This window comes from Balaenoptera physalus (assembly GCF_965194825.1).
Source record: "Balaenoptera physalus genome assembly, chromosome: 1".
NCBI classification, from domain to species: domain Eukaryota; kingdom Metazoa; phylum Chordata; class Mammalia; order Artiodactyla; family Balaenopteridae; genus Balaenoptera; species Balaenoptera physalus.
The window spans coordinates 34,712,092-34,733,110 of NC_138882.1; the positions used below are offsets into that span (position 1 = coordinate 34,712,092).

Sequence of the window (21,019 nt, forward strand, 5' to 3'; positions counted from 1 at the left end):
GCCGCGCCGCGCCCGCTCCCCACTCTCCACTTCCCACCCCCGGCCTCCCGGCACCCCGCCGACTAAACCCAAAAGCCACACCTTACGGCCGCTCCATGAGTCGCTCCCCCGCAGAGCCCGGGGGGGAGGGGGCGTCAGTCACAGGCCCTAAGGCCCCAGCAGCATTTTGAAACGGCGAGCAGTGAGGGCGCAACTTCCGGCCTCGCCAACCCATCTCCCATAAGAGCTTCCGGTGAGGCCTCCAGAAACCATAGATGGGCCAACTGGATGGCTAGAGAGCCAGAAGGCTGAGCCGTCCCTACCATAGAGTAGATCCAGTGCGGGGAAAGAGAGTCGCAGGACCTGGACCACTAAGAGTTGTGAGGTTTCAAGAGAGAACATTTGAGGAAATTGCAGGGTCTTGTGATATTCATAAACATGTCCTGGGAGATCAAAAAACAGGGAGGGGAGAAAGCTAAAAGCATAATCAGAGGCCACCTTTTCAACTCTTCAGAAAGCTGAAAAGCCACTCCCTCTGTTTCTCAGTGTTAACTTATTCAATCTTACTCCCCAGAGGTGGCTGGAGCGGAGAAGCAGCATCCTAGTGTTGTCGCTAATTGGGTGAGAATAAGCCTAGTATATACACGAATCACTACAAGAAATGCTAAAAGAGAGATGCAAAGGACAATGAGGTGGAGCTTATTTGGATCACACAACCAGGTCATCTAGCCTGCTCTCTCCCAATACAAAAGTACCTTCAAACCTCTCAGGCAGGCTGTCTTCAACCTCTGCCAGTGCCAACTGGCATGACCTCCCCCCAATACCTCATTTCGTTTATTTTAGGATGATTCTAGGTGTTAGAGGAATTTCTGGGCTGAAATACGTTATTTTGCCATTTCTCTTGGTTTCAGTTCTGCAGTTTGGAGAAGAGTAAGGCTTTATTCTTTCCAATATAAGTACTATTGGGTTTTTTTGCAGACAGTTATCATGTCCCATCTCTAACCCTCTCTTTTGTTTTTCTGCAGGCTGAAAATCCCCTCAGAACCTTCAACTATTTATTTGCCATGGCTTCAAGCCCCCTTGCCACCCTTCTGAACAAGTACCTCTTTGTCCTATTTAAAATGTGGCTCCCAGAACCAGATACACACCCATGCAAAATAAAATGGGGCAATGACCTCTCTTAATTTGCACATTGCACCTTGCTCTATTTCTGGCATAACCTCCGACTTAGGTGGAGATCCAGAGTTCTGTAAATGAGCTGAAGAATTAATTCTTTTTTCACAGTTGCTCCCAGAGAGCTTTTTTAGGTGAACCACTGTCAACTATTTCTCCTCTCTTTTTCTGCAATTAATTTTAATTTTTGAAAAAATCCCAAACAGGAGTTTGTTTTGTATCTTTTAAATAGTACCTTGTTACTTTAGATCCTTTCCTACTGTCTCCTGGACTCTTGGAATTGTGATCCTGTCATGCAATTCAGTTTGTTGACAAGTATTTGTTGAATATCTGCTGTGTGCCAAGCACCAATGTAGAGGATTCTAAAACAATCCTAGGAATCTGCCTAGAGGAGGCCTCAGACTGTCCAGGTAAAGAGAATGTGATAAGTGCAATGATGAGCTGCAGTTAGCCTTGGCTGGAGTGTCAGGAGAGATTAGCTCTTTCACTTTTGCATTTTGCAAATTGTTGATTAACATACCTAACTTATTTTCATTTAAAGCCTTGGTAAATATGTTGAATAGGGCATGATTAAGAATAGAGCTTTTCCACTCATGGTTGACTCTGATTCATGATTAATTGTTCCTCTTCTAGGGTTGTTCTTAAACCAATTATCCCACCTACTAGAGGTCAACATCTGGAAACATTTCTCTGACCTTTCCCAAGGAGTTCATAAAACTTCATTAAATGACTTGCTATCATGAAAACAAATCATAACTATAGTATTTCTTCTACCAGTCAAGTAATCTTGCCAAAAAAGAAAATGAAATTGGCTTAACAAGCTCGTAACTGACTCAGTGATCACCGCTTCCTTCTCTAAGAACTGTGCTCACAAACCATTTATTCAATAAAGAAACAGGAAATCTGGGTTTAGTCTAGCTATTCTAGAAATGAGAAAGTTACACAGGTCTTCAGTTTCCCAATGTGTAACATAAAATGGCTGAATCAGATGACTTTTCTAAGGCCCATTGCAGCTTTAAAGGAATTAGAAGCCAGTGTTATTGGTCTAGAGCCTTTCTTAAAAGTTATAAGGAGTGGGCTTCCCTGGTGGTGCAGTGCCTGAGAATCTGCCTGCTAATGCAGGGGACACAGGTTCGAACCCTGATCTGGAAAGACCCCACATGCCATGGAGCAACTGGGCCCGTGTGCCCCAACTACTGAAGCCTGTGCACCTAGAGCCCGTTCTCCAAAATGAGAGGGAGAGGCCACCACAGTGAGAAGCCCGCGCACCACAACGAAGAGTAGCCCCCTCTCACCGCAGCTAGAGAAAGACTTCATGCAGCAACAAAGACCCAGTGCAGCCAAAAATAAATAATTTTTTTAAAAAGTTATAAGGAGTTACTTCAGATATACTAAAAGGTATAATGAAGAATATGATTTCCTTTTCCCCACCATTCTTCCTATAGAACAATACTTTACCTATACAAAAAAGTTCCCCACAGTCCCTTCTCCGATGGCATCTCCCTCCTTCAACTGCAGAGGGAACCATTATCCTGAGTTTGGTACTTACCCCTGCCATGCATTTCTTTAGACTTTTAAGTTATATACCTGTATATATTCCTTTCAAATATTTTATGCTTTAAAATTTTTTTAAATTTGTCTTCATGTTTGTCCCTCTGTCTGCACATTGTCTGTGTTCTAATCTCCTTTTCTCATAAAGACATCAGCCATATTGGATTAGGGCCCACCTGTATGACCTCATTTTCCCTTAATCATCTCTATAAAGGGCCTATTTGCAAATAGAGTCACATTCTGAGGTACTGGGGCTTAGAACTTCAACATATGAATTTTGAGAGGACACAATTCAGCCCATAACAGTAATGAATGCACCACCCTTTTTTTTATCCCATCTCTTCCTTTGACAAATATTTAGGTGTTTCCTATTGTTTGCTCTACAAACAATGCTGCTATCAACATTCTTGTACACGTCTCCGTGTGTACTTTAGGGAGTAGAATTATTGGGTAATATACACATTATCAACTCAATTAGATCGTGATAAAGTGCTTTCCAAAGTGATTGTAGAAGTATACACTCCTGAAAGGAGTGTATAAGGATTCTGTTGCTTCACATTTTCGCCAACACTTGTATAATAACAAGGTTTTTAAAAAATAGATGTGAAATGATTTCTCGTGGTGGTTTGATTTATGTGTCCATGATTATTAGTAAGTTTGAGTATTTTTTCATATTTATTGACTACTCATCTTTAAATTGTCCATATCTTTTGCCCATTTTTCTATTGGTTTGTCTTTTTCTTATTGATTTATGAGTTCCCTATATAATCTGGATATTAATCCTTCTTAATTATATGAATTACAAATAACATCTTCAAATCTATAGCTTGTTTTCACTTTTTGAATGCTGTCCTTTGAACAGAAGTTTTTTAATGAAGTCAAATTTATTAATTATTTTCTTTATGATAGCTTTTTTATTGTATATTATTTAAGAGGCTCTTTCCTGTCTAGGAATCATAAAGACACTTTGAATATTTTCTTCTAAAAGTTCTAAATATTTGCTTTTCACATTTAAGCCTTTAACTCATTTGTGGTGAATTTTTGTGCATGTTGTAATGCAGAGATCCGATTTTACTTTTTCAATTACAAATTGAACAACAAATGTATGGCTCTATTATTGAATCTATAAACTGTGAGTCTATAGGTTCTTGAATTAATCTTTCCTTCCCATTTAACATAATCACTGAAGGTTTTGTAGAAGAATGGAGCCTTTAAGAATGAATAGGATTTCAAGAGGCAGAGGTGGGAGAAGTCGTTTGAAGAAATATGGCATAAATAATGAGGAGAGGGAGGAAGAATTAGAAGACTGTCTAAAAACCAGAGAAAGAAAGAGTCTCCTTTGATTGAAATGTTGATTACTGTATAGAAGATTGGCACTGTATTGAATTACACTGTCCAATATAATAGCCACCAGGCACATGTGGTTTGAAATGTGGCTAGTCCTAATGGAGATGTGCTGTAAGTGTAAAATACACATCAGATTTCAAAGACTTAGTAGGAAAAAATAATGTAAAATATCTTAATAATATTTTGTATTGATTACATGTCAAAATAATATTTTGATATATTGAGTTGAATAAAGTATACAATTAATTTTATCTGCTTCTTTTTACTTTTTTAATGTGGCTACTAGAAAATTTTAAATTGCATATGTGGTTTGCATTATATTTCTATTAAATGGCACTGGCATGGGATGGATTTGCTGGCTGGATTTTGGATTTTGAATGCTGCTATAAAAAGTTCCATGTGTTATTCAATAAGTAGCAGGGAAGAATCAAAGGGTTTTGAGCAAAGAAAGGTCAAGCTAATATTCTTAATTTGATGACTCAACATCCCATCTACACACAGCCACTTTTAGAAACCATTCTACCATTAGCCCTATGTGGATGATTAGCTCTGGTCATTTGATTCGTACAGAGAATACTTAATATGGTAGTCCTTGTTATTGTTTTTAATGTAACATGAATGGAACAAATCTAATGTGTGTTCCTTTGAGTGAGAAATTCGGACATTAATGAGTCAAAATTTTAATAGTTCCCCATTGCTTAGGGGATAAAGTTATTCTTTTGCTCAAATTATTAATAACTCAATATTGTCAGCTTTCCAAATTCTCTACATCTCCCTCCACTCCAGTCAAATATATGTTAAGCCTTAAATCGTAGCAACGTTTTCTTAGGTCAGTCTCCCAAGGCAATAGAAATAAAAGCAAAAATTAACAAATGGGACCTAATCAAACTTACAAGCTTTTGCACAGCAAGGGAAACCATGAACAAAAATGAAAAGACAGCCTACGGACTAGGAGAAAATATTTGCAAATGATGAGGCTGACAAGGGATTAATTTCCAAAATATACAAACAGTACACACAACTCAATAACAAAAAAAAAACCCAATCAAAAAATAGGCAGAAGGGGCTTCCCTGGTGGCACAGTGGTTAAGAATCCACCTGCCAATTCAGGGAACACAGATTCGAGCCCTGGTCCGGGAAGATCCCACATGCCGCGGAGCAACTAAGCCCGTGCACCATGACTACTGAGCCTGCGCTCTAGAGCCCGCAAGCCACAACTACTGAGCCCGTGTGCCACAACTACTGAAGCCCACGTGCCTAGAGCCCGTGCTCTGCAACAAAAGAAGCCCACGCAGAAAGCCCACACACCACAACGAAGACCCAGTGCAGACATAAATAAATAAATTTAATTAATTAATTAATTATTTTTAAAAATGGGCAGAAGACCTAAATAGACATTTCTCCAAAGAAGACATACAGATGGCCAATAGGCCATGAAAAGCTGCTCAGCTTCGCTAATTATTAGAGAAATGCAAATCAAAACTACAATGAGGTATCACCTCACACCATTCAGAATGGCCATCATAAAATGTCTACAACTAAATGCTGAAGAGGGTGTGGAGAAAAGGGAACCCTCCTACATTGTTAGTGGGAATGTAAATTGGTGCAGCCACTATGGAAGACAGTACGGCAGTTCCTTAAAAAACTAAAAATAGAGTTGCCATATGATCCAGCAATCCCACTCCTGGGCATATATCCAGAGAAAACTATAATTCAAAAAGATACATGCACCCCAATGTTCATAGCAGCACTATTTACGGTAGTCAAGACATGGAAGCAACCTAAATGTCCATCGAGAGATGAATGGATAGAGAAGATGTGGTAAATATATACAATGGATACTACTCAGCCATAAAAAGAATGAAATAATTCCATTTGCAGCAACATGGATGGACCTAGAGATTATCATACTAAGTGAAGTAAGTCAGAAAGAGAAAGACAAATACATGATCTCATTTATATGCAGAATCTAAAATATGATAGAATGAACTTATTTACAAAACAGAAACAGACTCACAGACATAGAAAACAAACTTATGGTTACCAAAGGGGAAGGAGATCGGAGGGATAAATTAAGAGTTTGGGTTTAGCAGATACAAACTACTATATGTAAAATAGATAAACAGCAAGATCCTAGTGTATAGCGCTGGGATATTCAATATCCTGTAATAAACCATAATGGAAAAGTATATGAAAAAGTATGTGTGTGTGTGTATATATATCTGAATTACTTTGCTGTATACCAAAAACTAACACAATATTGTAAATCAAGTATACTTCAATAAAAGAACAAATATGTGTTAAGCCTTATAGACAGTATGACTATAGTTAACAATTCTGTCCTACATATTTGTATTGCTAAGGGAATAGATCTTGAAAGTTCTATTACAAGAAAAAAAATTTTTGTAACTGTATGGTGACAGATGTTAACTAGACTTATTATGGTGATCATTTTGCAATGTATACAAATATCAAATCTTTAGGTTGTGCACCTGAAACATAATGTTAGATGTCAATTTTACCTCAATAAAAATTAATTTTTTTAAATATGTTAAGCAATTGTTGAAGGTTGGGTAGTGTCAGAGAATGATAGAAAGAACAGAATCCATGGAGTCTGATCTTGTTATATCTTTGCTATTAACTCTTTATGTAACTTCATGAATGCTTATTACATGTCAGACACTATTCTAAGCAATTTATGTAAACTATCTTATTTCATTCTTGCAATCATTTTATTGTCCTGAGACAGAGAAATATCTTACTCAAGATCACAGAGTGGTAATAAGGATTCAAAAAGGGGCACCTAACTTCAGAACCCAGGCTTTACGTAGTGCATTTATCCTTTCAGTTTTTCAGTGTACATATGTGCACACTTTAAAATTTTTAAAATTGAAGTATAGTTGATATACAATATTATATTAGTTTCAGGTGAACAACATAGTGATTCAGTGTTTTTAGAGATTATACTCTGTTAAAAGTTATTACAAAATAATGGCTATAATTTCCTGTGCTGTACAATATATCCTTAAGTTTAAATTTAAATTTTTAATTTAATTTAAATTTTTTTATTTGAAATATTTCCTAACTTAACAATATTTTACAATTATTCCCAAGTTGTGTTCTTTTATATATGATTATTAAGGGCTGCATATCATTCCTTATTAAGGCTGTACCATAATTTATATAGCCATTTATGTCATTTACAATTTTTTTTCCAATTAAAATGCTTTGACGTTCTCGCTTGTAATCAGGTCTTTTTGCACATCCTTGATTATTTCTTTAGGACAAATTCCTATGAGTGGAATTGCTGGACCAGAGCAATCACTTCTAAAGCAGTTGGAGTTAAGCAGATGGCATTAAGGCAAAGCAACATCAGCTAACGAAAACACTTTAATGTCTCACTCTAAGCCCCACCGAGGGTAATTCTCCGCGCCAACCCTATAGCAAAGGGCAGTGCTCAGATTACTGGTGGCTGTGGAACAGAAGAGCCTCCAATGCCAAGATCAATAAAATGTCTTTCTGCTGGCATGTTCAGCTTTCCGCTCTGGTTTAGTAGGATTTCTGCCCTCAAGGCCATTGGGGGTGACCTACTCCAGGGTTTGCGTCATGTAAAATTACTTGGACTCCATTAAGGGACCTACAGGACAATCCCACTATCCCTCTGCAGGGTCCTTTCTCCCACTTTATACTACACAGTTCAATCCAATAGCTTCAGAACAGCACATCTGTATTCTCTCTTAGAGAGATTCATTTTTTGTTGTTATTGTCGGGTAGGTTTTAGAACTGATATCCACCCTATTATCAATAGCATAGTAGATCTGGTGTCACTACAACTCTTCAAAAGTGACAACATACCTCGCCGTTCTGTTAATCCTGGACCTGTTAGAGAGGTTACAAATCAAAGAAGTCTAATAATGGTTATTGGGCACATAAGTGTCTCGCAATTTTGAGTTAACTTGTAAGGCTGTTGAAAGGTGCATGATTTACGTCTTCTTGTTTTTCTTGGCGTATGAATCCAGAGCTTTATTGGGTTTAAAACAGTTTCACAAAATGCCGGCGGAAGGAAGCGATGACACAAGGTTCCTCCTTCTTAAGTAAAACACTGTAGCATAAACATTTCCTCGCGAGAGCCCGGATAGCTCAGTCGGTAGAGCATCAGACTTTTAATCTGAGGGTCCAGGGTTCAAGTCCCTGTTCGGGCGCTCAAAATTACAGATCTTTTCGGGTTTTTTTTTTTTTCTCAAGTACTAGAAACCTGAAGGAAAAAAAATTCCTTCCCGCTGGGAAACTATCATGCAAAACCTCCATACTCGCCCAGAAATTGAGTGATTTGGGTAGTCGCTTCTTTTTCTTCTCTGAGAATGTTTATTTAGTATACTCTGAAATCAATGAAAAATGAAATTGATTCGATTTAAGGTAGAAGTACGCTGTGGCATTGAGATTTTCGTATATGTAGTAAGCTAAGAAAGGGACAAGAAAACAAGGAAACGCCCGAACAGGGACTTGAACCCTGGACCCTCAGATTAAAAGTCTGATGCTCTACCGACTGAGCTATCCGGGCACCTCTTTTTTCTCCCCTTTGATAGTATTCTAATAAATTGCTTCTCACATAGATTAAATTTAGGTTTTAATTAGTATTAAAGTGTTTTTTCCAGCAAGATGAAGAAAAACATTCACTTTTCTATATTTTTCTCCATTTACTTAATACATGTTTTCTTCAAGTTCTTTCATAGTTCGTGTTTCTTAAATTTCCAATATTTACTAAGCTCTCTAAAACCAAGCGGTACTAAATGACAGAGATGGGCGACCAAGATGAACATTAAAAATTCAGACAGCTACAACCTTTTTTTATTACAATTCTTCTGTCTGCCATATATTACTTCCCTGTTAGGACTTCTTAATTTTAGTTATATTCTACTGAACCAGATTACAGTATTTTTCCCATATTGTTAATGAACAATATATTTCCCTTCACTAGATGATGTAGCTGTTAAATAAGCATTCCTTAGCACAAAAGAAGGAAAGATACATTTGATTCATGAATAGAGGAGCTAATATAGGAAAACAGAAGTGACTGGAAAGGTGGGTCTGAATTTAGATTGAGAGAAAGAGAGTTTAGACCTTTAATTTAGATTTTGATTCAATTTTTGCCTTTCTCCCTCTTCCCAGCAAGTTGCAGTTTTCAAGTCAGATTCACAAGGTGAATCCTTCTAAAGCAGGATAAGTGTGTACCAGTGGAAGCAACATGGAGTATTAAGAATAAAAATCTCCAGATCAGCCTAGTTTTTCCTAAAATCAACTTCATCAACCCTGACGCATAGGGTGTGGAACACAGGATTATGAAATTTCAAGACTGATAAGGGAATTCATTTTTGTTTCTGGGAACTTGAGGCTTCTGAACACAATGAACAAAATTGCCCAGCCTCAGTTGTAGGAGTTTGTTTCCTACAATTGTCTGATTCTTTTAGAACAAAGACTAACAAACTGTGTGATCCTAAACAGGCCTGGGTTTCCACATCTATAAAATGAGGGAAATTGATTAGATGACCTGTAAGATACCTTCTAAATCTAAAATTTTACTACTCTGTTACTTTTCCCACTGTCAATAAGATTAGAAGGAATAGACTCAAAATGCAACAGGAAAGAACAATTTAATTGAACAAACATTTATTGATCATCTATTATGGCTTAGGTTCTGTGCTGGCTCCAGAGTCAGAGATATATAGGACACGGATCCTGTTCACAGTCTAAGAAAGAAGGCAGACATTTAAGCAATTAACTTTAACAAAGTAATAAATGCAGTAATAAGAATTCAAGTACAGGAAGTGGCAGGAGATGAGAATGGACAGAAAGGCAGTAGGTATAAGATGAGGACAGGGGTCCCTAAGTTTTCAGGATCGGAGTTGAGTTTCAACAAGTAACTGTCAGAGGTATGCAGAGGAAATTGTAATGAGCCAGGCAGACATTTATCTATTCAGACATTTCTTGAGCACTCATGTGTTAGATACAGAAAAACTTTTTGCTCCGTTTGTTTGAATGAGATGTGGAAATGTATTATACCTAACTTTTTTTTAAGAAAGGGAAATGGTGTCTGTCCAGTGTCCTAAAGGGGCAGAAATAAAGTTTTTTTTTTTTTCCCTGCCCAATGGCTTTGTTACATCATATTCCCTTTCCTCCAGGATAATAAACCAGTTGTTTAAATACACTGAGATTAACTCATGAATTGCTTATTGAGTACCTATTTCCACAGCAGTGAGTTAGGCACAGTGGGAAGGAAAACAATAAGTCTGGAAGGAAAATGAGGAATGAAAATTGTGTTTAGGGAATGGTGAATAAATTAATCTGGCTGGAATGGAGGGAGGTAGAGAGGAAGAGAGGGTTAGAGACAGCTGACGGGGTTTATTTGAGGCGAAGGAGAATAATTTTATCATATAGGCAAAGTTTGAAAGTCTAATTGAAATTTGAGTTGTTAACATTGTAAAGTCACACCTGAGGTAGCATGAACTGAATCTGCTTTTGCTATGTTGCATTACAAAACGCCACCAAGTAGTGCTATCTTGTTCCTTTTTAAAAGCATGAAATCTTCCTGGAGTGCTTCATCAAGCTTCTCATTCACATTGACTATTGAACTTAATTCTCCCACCAGAGGGCAGTCTAAACTCACAGATTCTATATTTGCGGAACCCCACCCCCCCCACCCCGCCCCCCCCGCAAGCTAAATTTCTCCCACTAATTTTTAAAGCGACGCTCTTTGTCCTCCTACTCATCAGACTCATCGGTCTTTGGAAATCGCCATCACCTCTGTATCAGAGCTGGGAAAGGGAGGAAGAAAGGGGTCCCCAAACCAATGCCTAATGTAACTGCCTACTCAGAGACCCAGTAGTTCACCATCACTGTATACAGTCTTTGAAGTTTGAGACCATTACAAGGTACTGGGAAGATGCGTGGTACAGAGAAGTTGTTCTGAAAAGTCTCCTTTTGTGTTTTTGGCCTAATAACTCCAAACTGAGAGCAGCCTGGGTTTCTGGTGGGCTCTCCAAGCTCTCTCCCACTACCCTCCTCTCTGAGAACACAGCAAGGCTAGCAACTCAAGAATCTCGCACAGCACCTAGAGCCCAGACACTGACTTCCTTGTCATTCCACAGGGCATTTTCAGCCCTGCCCTCCTGGATGTCTCTGCTGCACTTGTGTCCCCATCCCTCTTTCCTGACACTTTCTCCTATCCTCCTTTCTGACACTCTGGGGTCTCATTTCTTCCTGCTATCAACCTGGCTATTTCTTCTCGATGATCTCTTTTGCAGGCCTCTTCCTTCCTGTATATGCCCACCTGGATGATCTCATATATGCCCATAACTTTGTTGATCATCTATGAACTGAAGAGTCCAAAATTGATATCACTTGTCCACACGTCTACTTTCAATTTAGTTTCATAAATCCAAAGTCAGCTAGACATCTCCACCTAAACATTCCAGAGACACTGCAAATCCAACATGTCCAAAATTAAAGTCATGGTTGCTCCCCCAACACCTGGGACCTGTCTTACTACAGTCCCTCACGTAGTAAATGGCACCACCTACCACCAATTCCTAAGGCATCAAGTGGGGAGTAATTCTACATTCCTCCCCCTCTCTGATGATCCCTACATTCAATACATTATCAAATATTATTGATTTTGACTTCCTGACTCTCTCTTGTATCTGTCCTTTCCTTTTCACACCCCCTGCCCCAGCTTTGAGATTCTCTGATCTTGCACTCTGAATGTAGACATGGCCTCCTTGTCGAGCTCCAAGCCAGTACGCCTAACCTAGCAGGATGCCAATGGCATACTCCAATTTGACGAAACAATTTACAAAGGGCTGGCAGGGTATAGGACAACCACAAGGAACAGTGTGCAGTACCCAGGGACCAGCAGGAAAAGGAGTTTCCACTCCCTGGCTTGAAAGTCAAAGGAAGGGAGTGAGTGATTATGTAAATTAAGAGAGAAGAGGAAAAGGAAGAGGGAGGGAGAGGGGCTGAGAGGGACGGGGAAGCACCTGGAGGGAAGCTGTGATCTTTGGTTGAGGGTGGCAGCCAGCCCACAGTGAACCCAAAGAGAAGGATCCTGAGGAAGAAATATCCAGACCTCTTTGACCTCCCTCCTCCCACTCTCCTGCGGTGGCTCCCCACTGGCCCACCCCTTCTAGGAAGCCAGAAGGCCAAGAGTGGATCTACAGGGGCAAAGGGAAGAAAGACATGCAGTGTCTTCCAAGTCCTCCTGTGTAATATGCACGTCACTGATCACATCACTCCCAGTCTACACCCTGGGTTCTCTGTCACCTACAGGACAAACCTAAACTTTTTGATATGCCCTGGTTGCTCTTATAACACAAAATTTTCTCCCTACCAAAATGCTTTATAAAGCCTTTAATATGATCCCCCAGTGACCCAGGCAGGCCTGTTTCCTGTTAGCTCTTCCCTGAAGACTCTTCACTCCAGCAAATTTGGAGCATTGGTGGCCCTGTGCTACTCTGTTCTCTCAGGCTTCTGAGCTTAGCCTGATGACAGGCACACAGTAAGCTGTCACAAATATTTGTGTTGAGATCAAGCAGTGAATGAGTGAGTAAATGAATGCATGTTTTTATCCCCTGTGGCTCTTGAGGATCATGAATAGCATCATGTAGACATCATGATACATGCAGAGCATGCTGCCTGCGGTCATCAAAATGGTCCATTACATTCTCTCCTTTGATCTTCACAACAGCCCTGAGTGGTAAGCGAAGCTGATGGAACTATTGATGCTCAGAGGGCGAATTGGACTACCCAAGGTCCTGGCACAGTGGGTAGAAAAGAAACACAAGCCTCTGTCACATCTCCTTTTATGAGCTTCTCCTCCCATTGTCTCATTCAAGGTTGCCTGCAATTAAGGGTCCTTTGCATTTGCCCAGATTTCACCTTATATGAGAACAGAACAATATCCCAAGAGATCCTTCTGAATCATGAACTCACTTTTTTATATTGCTTTCTTCCCCTACGTAGGGCTTCCTCTGGTTATTCAAATTCCCTTCCCAGCAAATATTTATCCTCCTTTGAGCTCTGGAGTCTCTTCCAATTCTATAAGTCTATGAATCTAAGACTTGTGTTGGGTTTGTTGAAGTCTCATATTAGTGAGGAAATTTTAAAAGGCCCCTGATATTTTTAAAAGGGCCTTTCCGACACCCTTAAAAAAAAAAACCCCACAAAACTCCAGTGAACCCAAAACAGGCTGGAAGAGTAGCTTTTAACAAATATTTAAAAGCTACTAGGGGCAGCTTTGCAGAGAAGCTGCAGAAGGGGCAGGTTTGCCGATGTTTCCCTGGGAACCCTGGCTGCAGAGTCCTGGGTATCTGATCAGAGGCTGGGAGTCTTGAGCCTTAGATACCTGAAGGGGACTGCAGGGGAGGGAGGCTGAGAACCAGGTGTTGATCATCGTCTGGCAAGAAAGAAAGAAGGAGGGCCCTGGGGGAGAACAAGATTCAAGTTTTGAGGAAAATGTACTTTGAGATCAGAGATCATAGTTATTATGCAAACCAAATGCAAATGAGGATCTGGCCAACTACTTGTTTCTTTGGGTGGAGCCCTTAGGAAAATTCTTCTAGAGACCACTGCTCAAACAAAGGTACTGAGTCAAAATTTTAAATATAACACACTATGAAAGATTTTTTTCCCCTGCGATAGTTGGGTTGGAGGACCTACTACCACCGCTCCCCCCTCAGGTTGTAGATTGCTATTTTCTGGGGCTCGGGTCAGACAACCCACTAGGGCGAGTAGAAAAACTAATGAGTCTGAATGTGCAAAGCGCCAAGACAGCTTCCCCCCACTGCCACCTCCATCCTCAAGGTAGGGGCTCCTTCCGGCATCTCTATCTTAATGATGGGGGGAAATTCCGCAAACCGATAACTGGACCTCAAAACTCTGTCATTTCCAGTAGAATGATTTGGCATTCATCTGACACAGAGCAAAGGGGTCCCAGCAGGGAAAAGTAACGACCATCTGCAAAAACCCTCAAGCAAGTGGGAAGTGGAAATCTTGGCTCTTGGATTCCCGAAGCACAACTTGACGCCAGCGCTTTTCTCTTCCCCCACGCACTGGGAGGGGAGGGAGGGAAGGAGGGAGGGGAGGGAGGGAGGGAGAGGAGGAGAGGAGAGGAGAGGAGAGGGGAGGGAGGTCAGGGTTCCAGGACCCGCCCCATCCTCCCGCTCGCGGCGCAGTGGGCGCCGCGGGCTGGAGCCGCGGCTGGCGGCTGCCTGTCCGGGCTGGGTCTGGCCGAGCCTCACGTCGCCGTGCAGTGCGCCAGGTCTCCGGGAGATGGCTTCTCCCCTCTCGCCCGCTACTCCCGCTATTGTCTCACCTGGGGTTGCCTGACTCTGCGGGCTCGCTCACGCTCTCGGCCTAGAGGACCCCCCCCCCCGCCCCCGCGCTGCGAGCTGGTCCTCGCGCCCTCTCCTGCCTCTTCGCTGCCCCGGGAACCCTGGGGTCGGCGCCCGCCGCGTGCAGCTCGGAGGGGGAGCGGCCCGGGAGGAGGCGGTGCGCGGCCGCCTCGCGTGGGTGCCGGAGCCGCCCGGAGCCGTGGAGCCAGCAGCCCTGGTCGCCGAGCACACGACACATCAGGTTTTGCAGGAAACTCGCAGTGAGCACAGGTAAGACGGGCACCCAGCCGGGAGCACCGGCCCGGGGTCCGCAGATTTCCCGCAGAGTGGAGCGAGCGGAGGTCAGGGGCTCTCCCTCCAACATGGCAACAGCCGAGGGGCAACAATGGAACGAACCGAAGGTTCCCGGTGGCGGGACGCAGACGCGGTGAGAACGGAGCTCCAGTCCCGGCGCCGAGCAGGTTGCCAGCCCCCACTGCCTGCCCGCTCCAGAGGTATCGGGGCGTCTCGGACCCCGGGCACACTCTTCCCCACCCCTTTTCTTCTAAACACACTTCCTGGCTCCCAGCTGCTGCAAGGCGACCTGAACCAGCCAGTGGTTTTGGTATTTGTTTGTTTGTTTAAGATGAGAAATAAAAAGCAAAACCTGCCCTGGAGTGAGGGTGTTGGTGGGGTGCTTTCTCTTAGAGTGGGTGGAAAGTCAGCATCTAGCCTGGGAAATATATACATTTTTTTAGCCAGATGGATAGTAGAATTAGCTTCTCCCTTATAAGGATACTGCAGCAAAAGGAGAAAGCCTGGGAGAGGGAGAGGGGCCCTCAGGCCTGAGTTCCGGAGCCTTGGGGGAGGCGCTGCTCTCCTGGCCTGTACTTGTCTCTCATTTTCAGCTCCGACATGGGTGGCTTTGATGTTGGGGAGCAGTCGCAGCAGCAGGAAGCCCAAGGGAGGCTGCCAAGCTGGGGTGGGGTGGGGTGGGAAGCCCAGGGGCTTGGCAGGTTCCTGGTTTGTGGGAAGAGGTTACCAAATGTATGAGGTTAGTGCACACACCCTAGGTGGCTGAGGGGCGTGTGTGAAGAATCTGCCATTGCTCGTGCTCCTTCACGCCAACCTTCTTTCTCTCCGTCTCCAGCCCCTTGTGGGGTCTTTGTGGCTTCCCTGCCCCAGTCCCACCAGTCGGGCCTGGGGTGGAATCTCTATTGTCTCGGCTGCACTGATGTTTTTTCTCAATTCTGTTGGAGAATTTTGTACCCTGTGCAGGCTGGACCCAGCATGGCCCAGATTCCTTAGCACACAACTCCCCAGGATCCCAGAAGTGGGCCAACATGCCCCTCCTTCTCTCTCTAAACTACCTGACTGTCTGGGTTGTGGCCAAGCAGATGTAAGTCATTTGCACTGAATTCCAACGCTGTATCTGTCGCTGAATGAAAACTTACTGTATTGCTGCACTAGGCCTTGGAAAGATATTGGAAGAGAAATGGTCCAGGGCGTGGCAAACCTGATCCCCAAATACTCCTCCCTCCCCACTTCTAGCTTTGGATCCCAGAACAGAGAGGTTATGATGCTTCAGAATTGAAGCTTCTTCAGAGCCTGGAGGTCCCATCTGGGGTTGTGTCCATGGAAAAATTAAGTCGAGGCACAGTTTATAGCTCTGCCTGGCCGCCAGCGTCTGAGGAGATGGTGGCTCTGAGCCGGAACCCTGGACTGAAGCTGTGGCTGCTTCTCCTTTGGCCTTTGGGTGAGCCAAGGTTTGATTTCCATGGCTCTGAATTTACTGCTGAGTGTGCATGGGTGTGTGTGTCTGAATCTGATCAAACTCTCAGCCCTGGCCAGAAGGGAGCTTGTCCATTTCCCTCTCCCTGGAAGCATTGGTGAGGGAGGCCCACGGGGTGTGCTGGGGTGAGGAAGGTTCAGTTTATCTGGGTCCTCAGGCTTTTCCCTGGGGTTCTCCTTTGGGATTGTCCTGGAATACCTGCGTCCTTGGCCATGATGTGGTGGTGCTCTAGCAGATACCCCACACCCTTGTGGACCTTTGGTCTCCTCTCTGTGGTTTCCCCACCCCACCTAGGCCTGGCCCTTTGCAGGCATCTCATGTGTATGGTCATTCAGCCTGGACAGCCCTGCTAGCCAGCAGGAATAAAAATGAGGGATCTCTGTTCCCTTTGGGGGTTTGTAACTGGCCATAAACTTCAGGCTCCTCATGCTCCCAGGATGTGAACTTGGACGTGATAATGCGGAGTAGTAGAGAAAATAGTGGGTGGGTTCAGCGTCAGGAGGCCTGGCTTCCTAGCTGTGTGAGCATGGACAACTTGTGAACGTAAGACTCAGTTTGCATATCTGTAAAATGGTGAAAAAAATACCCTTGGCTCATAGGATTGTTTTAAGGATGAAATACACTGCTTACCATGAACTGAATAAAATCATGTATGCAAAAGCACTCTGAAAACTGCAGAGTACTATACAAATGTAGGTTATTCATCCTGAGTTTAGTCTCAGTAATGAGGGAGGGAAAGTTGGTGGTGATGGGGGGAGGGGTGGGAGGAAAGGGATATGAAATAGAGAATGTTCCGGAACCTTTCTTTTCTGACTAAGGGAAGAGTAATGTGACAATGCCAAGGTAACTATTCTTTGGGTATTTCTCTTTAAAAGGTTGGTAGAATGGGAACTGGGAGAGAAGGGAAATCTGCTTAATGATATTTGTAGGAAATCAGGGGGAGACATACACCCCCAAAGGCTGGCTACTGTCTATAGACAGGGTAGTACTGAGTTGGCAAATAATATAATAGCTGACACTTACTGATGTCAGCCAGCTAGTAAATGACAGAGAAGAGATTCAAAGCAGGCAATCCCACTCCAGACCCTGTGCTCATAACCTGGGTGCCACTCTCAGGGAGATATTGGGTCTTGGGAGAACAAAAAGTGGAAGCAGAGTTACAGAATTCATTCATACTGGATTCCTTGATTTGAATGCTTGTGAAATGGCACCAGACTGGGACATACCTTAGATAACAAACTTCTCAAGGACAGAGTTCCTGGAGGACAAATTTCCTCCACCCCGCTCTAGTCCAGCATAGTACCTTCTTAATTCTTGCATTTCCTATGGTCACATATAGCTTTAGAATTGGAAAGTCATTTTCCTGCAAAGAAATGACTCTCCCAAGGTCACATGATTACTAACAATGCTGGAACTTGCCCCACAGATCACTTTACTACTAATGAAAGGACCTATCCTTTGGCACTTCAGAATGTACCTATCAGTGGCCTATTAGTTGACCCTATCATTGTTGGGAAATTCTCTTCTCTCATGGTGATGGAATTCACTGTCCTCAAATCTCCACTTTGTTAGAGATTAAGGACACTGGACACCCGTGTTGGGGCAGAGGCTCTTGAGGTATGGAGAGGGAAGAGGAGAGGGACTCCCAATAGCCCTAAGGCAGAATACAGAATCTGTGACAAGGGATCTTTAGCAATTCATCCTTCCTCTTCTTGAGAACTTCCCGTAGTAGGTGTAGTCTTACCTAGCAGAGGCTTCATAGTGTTTCAGAGAGAAGCCAAAAATCATTTGCCTCTTTGGAAACTCTTTGCCTTCCTCCTTAACTTTCACACCTGCCACTCTTCTTTCTCGAAAACATTGTTCAACTCCCTTCCTCCTGGACCTTTCTCTCTTAACCCTAGCCATCCCTAGTCACTGCGAGACTAATCTCCTGGGCAGTGGTTTCTTTTCTCCTTGGTAGTTCTTCCCACCATGCTTTGTGCTTCCTTCTAAGTCTCTGCCCCGTGGATCCTGTCTTACGGGTTAGCTTCTCTTTCTGTATCCTCCCCACAGTGGAGGTGGATGCCAGGCATGAGAGCTGTTCACACATGTTCCCCAGGCCCACCAGGAATAAGCTTGCATGGAGGCAACCTCTCCTGCCAAGTTTTTTCTCTCTTTCTATCTTAGTCTACTTGGTACCCTTGACAGCAAACCAGAAGGCACAGAGTGAGGGGAAAAGAAGAGAGAGCCAAGGAGATTCCATTTTGAGGAAATAGTACAGTTTGCCTTGCTAGGGCGAAGAAATAGATACGAGCTCTTCCCGTCTCAGGTTCAAATTAACCTAGAACCCAGATAGGAATAATGATGGAGCCCTGCCACTGTTGAGACATCTCTGAGAGCCCCACTTTTCTGAAAGCAGAGTGTCTGTCACATTCCTGACTTGCCATGCTGTTGTGTCTTCCAAAGGGTAAAAGAAGTTAAAGTACTAGGAGCACTATTACAGCGCATTTAATTTTGACCCAAGATGGAGAGATTTTTTGCAAATTAGATATTATGGGAACCTAGGAGAAGGCAACTATATTTTCCCCAAAATATTATAACCAGGATGTCAGATTTTCACTTTAGAATTCAAGAAGGCAGATTTCTTCCTTCTTTCCTTCCTCCATCCCTCCCTCTCTCTCTTTTTCTTTCTTCCTTCCTTTCTTTCTTTCTTTCTTTCTTTCTTTCTTTCTTTCTTTCTTTCTTTCTTTCTTTCTTTCTTTCTTTCTTTCTTTCTTTCTTTCTTTCTTTCCTTTCTTTCTTTCTTTCTTTCTTTCTTTCTTTCTTTCTTTCTTTCTTTCTTCCTTTCTTTCTTTCTTTCTTTTCTTTCTTTCTTCCTCCCTTCCTCCCTCCCTCCCTCCCTTCCTTCCTTCCTTCCTTCCTTCCTTCCTTCCTTCCTTCCTTCCTTCCTTCCTTCCTTTCTACTAAGAGAAAAGATGGATACAGTTCCCTGACAAGAGTCTTTGAAAGATAGAGTGGTTCCAAACGGTTGGCAATTCTCTGAAGTACAATTTTGATTATGCTGTTGTATATGGTCCCAACAAGGAAGGCAAAAAGGAGCCACTTGAGGAAAAGTTCAACTACCAAGAAAGGCAAGAGCATGTGATAAAGAAGAATAGCCACCAGCACTGAGTGTCTGTCTACCCGTAGCTTTTCAAATGTTATCTTAATTCCACACCGCCCCCCCAATCCTTGGAGGAAATGGATGATAATGGAATTGTTTCATCCCCATTTGCAGATGGGAGAACTGAGGTTAAGCTTAGGTTTACATTCAAACCAAGATTAAGAAACATGGCTAAGGTTGTACAACTAATGAAAGAAGAGCCAAAGTTTGAGTGTAGGTCAGGATACTTCTAGAACCCGTGTTCCTTCTGTGCTACACTGGAGGGACCTGTGAGGAAAAAATGTCAACGAGGCCCAAGTTCTGCATGAGATGGGACTTCCCCAAGAGCCAGGTGACAGCAGCACGTGTTCTTCTGAAAGTCGTCTGTGGAAGAAATGATCACAAGAGTAATGAAAGTCTGTCAGATAATGTTTAAAAAGATTTCATTCGTTCATTCAACAGATGTTTTTTGAGTGCTTACTTATGACTTTAGGTGCTTTCAGTGACTAGGACACACAGCCTTCCAGAACATATTGCTGGGTTGGGAACATAGACAAGTGAGTAGGCTGGGTGTAGGGGGTGGGGTAGTATGGGATGCTTTGAGAACTCGTAAGCGGGGCATTTAGGGTGGTCAGACTTCCTGGAAGAAATGAAATGTTAGCTGAGATCTGAACAATGAGTAGGCGTTGGGGTGGGATGGAGGGTGAAGCGAGTGGTAAAAGAGGTGGAGGGAAAGTAGTTTAATTTGGCCAGAGGCATTGAAGGAGTTTGCATCTTACCTTTTATTCATCCATCCATCACCCGTTATGCATTGAATGTACATGATGAACCTGACGCTCTCCTCAGTGCACAGCAGTGAAGAGGACAGACAAAACGAACTACCTGGAACAGTGCCTGATACATGGCAAGGGCTCAGTAAATGGTGGTGGTCACAATTATTTTATCATCTTCCAATAGCAGGTTTGTGCTAAACCCTAGGGATACAAGCTTGAGTTCAGTATGGCCCCTGACCTTGAGGTAACCACATTGTACTCCAAAAAATGCAAGTGAACGGATGAGTTTCTTTACGTAGTGCGCTAATTCTATAAGCTCAGTATGAGTCACTAGTCCTGTGGCTGCCCCAAGAGTTGGTGTAATCTTGGGCAGCATTTCATAAAAGTATAGAAGCTAGGACTAGAGTGCTTAATATTTTGGGGGTCTCTAAATTCTGAGAATCTAACAAATGCTATGGAGTATCGACCTGGAAAAACCAATGACAATTTTGCCTTCCTCATTCAGCTTCAGAATCTCTGATGCTACAACGGGGAAGTGATAACTCTTCTCTGGGTTGGTCAGACCACCCTCAGAACACAGTATTTAACAGCTCTGTGCCATGTGTAAAACATTGTATTGAGCATCGTGAGGAAGACAAAGATAAATAGGAGGTGATTTTTTTCTTCAGATTGATGGGCTTATATCTATACAGTGCTTTGTAACTATAAAGCACCTACATGGATAGGTTGTTTTCATTTTCATCACCAGTGGGGTAATACAAAACAATATAAATGCAGTGGGATGCATTAAAATTTTTACAGATGTCCGAAAGAGAGCAAAGTCACTTTTAGTCTTAGGAGATGAAAGAAGGCTCTAACGTAAGAGCAGGTATTTGTAGAGGGCACTAGCATGAGTGAAGTTTTGTGGGAAAACGTGGGG

At 42.8% G+C, this 21,019-nt stretch overlaps 2 protein-coding genes across 16 annotated transcripts in view; one reads left to right on the forward strand and one right to left on the reverse strand.

Moving 5' to 3' along the window:
- The window catches only part of MDM4 (MDM4 regulator of p53), a 52,371-nt gene extending 41,677 nt beyond the window's left edge, over window positions 1–10,694 (reverse strand). For 2 of the 7 annotated variants that reach the window (XM_082450264.1, XM_082450263.1), the window contains exon 1: window positions 82–314. The gene's annotated coding sequence lies outside the window, so the exon portion shown is untranslated. Of the gene's footprint in view, window positions 1–81 lie in introns of all 7 variants that reach the window. The other 5 variants (XR_014260697.1, XR_014260698.1, XM_082450267.1 and 2 more) reach the window with 5 other exon arrangements.
- A 3,507-nt stretch (window positions 10,695–14,201) lies between these two features.
- The window catches only part of PIK3C2B (phosphatidylinositol-4-phosphate 3-kinase catalytic subunit type 2 beta), a 59,112-nt gene continuing 52,294 nt past the window's right edge, over window positions 14,202–21,019 (forward strand). For 3 of the 9 annotated variants that reach the window (XM_082462253.1, XM_082462252.1, XM_082462254.1), the window contains exon 1: window positions 14,204–14,705. The gene's annotated coding sequence lies outside the window, so the exon portion shown is untranslated. The other 6 variants (XM_082462247.1, XM_082462255.1, XM_082462250.1 and 3 more) reach the window with 5 other exon arrangements.